The 3,017-nt window shown below is 38.9% G+C and overlaps 1 long non-coding RNA gene across 1 annotated transcript; it reads right to left on the reverse strand.

The window, feature by feature from the left end:
- Window positions 1–1,388: 1,388 nt before the first annotated feature.
- Window positions 1,389–2,561, reverse strand: LOC145420711 (uncharacterized). Its single transcript, XR_013902032.1, has 2 exons — window positions 2,424–2,561; window positions 1,389–1,816 (listed from the first exon to the last, which is right to left on the reverse strand). It is a non-coding gene; the product is annotated as an uncharacterized LOC145420711 (long non-coding RNA).
- Between the last annotated feature and the right edge of the window lie 456 nt (window positions 2,562–3,017).

Here is a 3,017-nt window from a genome sequence, read left to right on the forward strand (position 1 = left end):
AATGACCAGCGGATAAACTCTCAGGTTGGTAATAAATGTATTACATGTATAAGAACAAGCGTCATGTTAACAAATGATAGCCGTAAGGTAACTTTTATGCTTATTGTAGCTGCTAGCTAAAAACGCTAATTTAGCGTAGTTTGCCCTGAATTCAGCTTTGACAACAAATATGATCGACTGTTTCTAGTAGAATTCCAAAGTTGTCATTTTGTACCCTCTCAGAGTACCCCTCTGTATGCTTGCAGAGACCCCTACAGTAGGGAAACATGCAAAACGGTGTCCAAACCTTTGTATTTTAGCTTTATTTATGTCTTACACAGCATCCCAACTCTTTAGCTAACTTAATAACTTTAGCTAAAGTGAATAGTTAGTCTAATTCATTAGTGCAGCATTACTGGATCATCTCTGTTTGAAGTGATATAATATGATATACAACTATCACTGTGTTTAACTACCATAATAATTCTTAGGGTACTGAGTGCATGCTTAATTAGATTTTTTTTTAAACATACTGCTCCATTACTATGTTTGACAGGCTGAAGTTGTCAGGTCACCTCCTAAATCGACCATCTGTTACAGGTGTTTTGTGCCAGAAATGGAGTGTCCACTGAAGACTGAAGATACTGAATCTCTACGCCTTGCCATTGATCCCTCTTGTGCCTTCATCTAGACAAGAGACATTAACTTAACCACTCTCATATGCTCTGTACCTACATCACCTTCCCTGACAGTCGTAGCTTGGCTCATCTGAGGGTGAAATTATAAGAATGTGTTATTTTGCAAAGTGCTCTCTAGGGTTCCTAAATAAAATATGGCATTGAGGTAATTTCTTTTGAATTAATCCCTTATTCTGAAATATAAGAACCTCTCCTGGTTTTAATGGCACTTTGGATTTCCTTACTTTCTGTTCCACTTCCAAACCCAAATAAATGGTAAATGGCCTGTATTTATATAGCGCTTTACTAGTCCCTAAGGACCCCAAAGCGCTTTACATATCCAGTCATCCACCCATTCACGCACACATTCACACACTGGTGATGGCAAGCTACATTGTAGCCACAGCCACCCTGGGGCACACTGACAGAGGCGAGGCTGCCGGACACTGGCGCCACCAGGCCCTCTGACCACCACCAGTAGGCAACGGGTGAAGTGTCTTGCCCAAGGACACAACGACCGAGACTGTCCAAGCCGGGGCTCGAACCGGCAACCTTCCGATTACAAGGCGAACTCCCAACTCTTGAGCCACGATCGCCCCACATCATAGATGCTGACACAGTGACATGGAAGAGGGAAAGAAGTAGGAAAAGGACTACTACAAATAAACCCAATGCCTAACAATGAAAAATGTAAAATAAGAACAATAATAATAATAAAGATAAAAGATGAAGTAACAAGTTTTTAGTTTTTTTGTTTATTCCAAATGATCATCCAGATGTCTGTGACATGTGATGACAAACACCATAATGGAAGGCCTTAGTCATCACATGCTTAAACTCATCATATATTTTTTGCATATGCTGAACAGGCAGTCAGACATGCTGTAACTGTGGGGTAGAAAACAGCATGAACACCATACGGCAGGGGTCTCAAACTTCAGTCCTCGAGGGCATGGAAAAGTTGCATGACACTTTGACCCTTGAGGACTGGAGTTTGAGACCCCTGTCATATGGAATATGACAGGTGTGGTTGAACTGCATGAAGACTCTGAAGTTTCTCTTCTCTTCTGGCAGGACAGGAATGTGGCCTTGTCCTGTGAGCCACTGTAAGGATGTACTTAGAGTAGAACTGGACTGTCACCGGCCTCAGGCTCTTCACCCTTTTCAAAGACAAAGCAGTCATTTAGATAAAATATTAGATATTGTTTACCTGTAAATGCACAAAGTAAATTTTGAAATGTAATTATTGTCAAGAGTGAACAAGCACTGATAGTGTAATCTACAGCTGTGGCCAAACGTTTAGAGAATGAGAAGTGTTGTTTGCTTATTTACAAAGTTTGCTGTTTCAGTGATAGTTGTATATCACATTATATCACTTCAAACAGAGGTGACCCAGTAATGCTGCACTAATGAATTAGACTAACTATTCACTTTAGCTAAAGTTATTAAGTTGGCTAAAGAGTTGGGATGCTGTGTAAGACATAAATAAAGCTAAAATACAAAGGTTTGGACACCGTTTTGCATGTTTCCCTACTGTAGGGGTCTCTGCAAGCACACAGAGGGGGTACTCTGACAGGGTACAAAATGACAACTTTGGAATTCTACTAGAAACAGTCGATCATATTTGTTGTCAAAGCTGAATTCAGGGCAAACTACGCTAAATTAGCGTTTTTAGCTAGCAGCTACAATAAGCATAAAAGTTACCTTACGGCTATCATTTGTTAACATGACGCTTGTTCTTATACATGTAATACATTTATTACCAACCTGAGAGTTTATCCGCTGGTCATTCGACATGACGAATGACTTCTGAAGTCTTAATTCAGCTCAAGAGGCTGTAGATTCCCGTCAGTAACACTTTCGGTCCGCTAGTAAAACGTAGTTCTATTAATCTGCGCTTGAACCGGAACCGGATGTAAGTTCCGAAAAACTGAATTTTGGAACTGAAATTGAATTGTAGAACTGAAACTGAATGGTGAGAAGTGAAACTGAAATTATTCGAGAGATGAATTTTTAAAGGATAAAATGCAGTTTCAAAGCAAATCAATTCATTTTCAAAATATAAAATGCAATTTCAATTTAGTGATGATCATTTTCAAACCATAAATTCAATTTCAAATTAGACTAATTCAAATTCAGTTTTCAAAAGCATTTATTCAAGTTACAATTCAGATTCAATCAGAGCAATTCAAATTCAAATTTAACTTATTCAAATTCAGTTTCTGATGGCACAGATTTCTGCCCATAAGTAGACTTTATCAAAGTAGATGTCTTTCTGAAAGCGCTGTAACTAAGTTTAAGAATATAATCCACCCACTGTTATCATCTTCAATGCCCTGTACCAACACAGAGTAGAGCAGC

Source organism: Astatotilapia calliptera, chromosome 15 (genome assembly GCF_964374335.1).
Source record: "Astatotilapia calliptera chromosome 15, fAstCal68.1, whole genome shotgun sequence".
NCBI classification, from domain to species: domain Eukaryota; kingdom Metazoa; phylum Chordata; class Actinopteri; order Cichliformes; family Cichlidae; genus Astatotilapia; species Astatotilapia calliptera.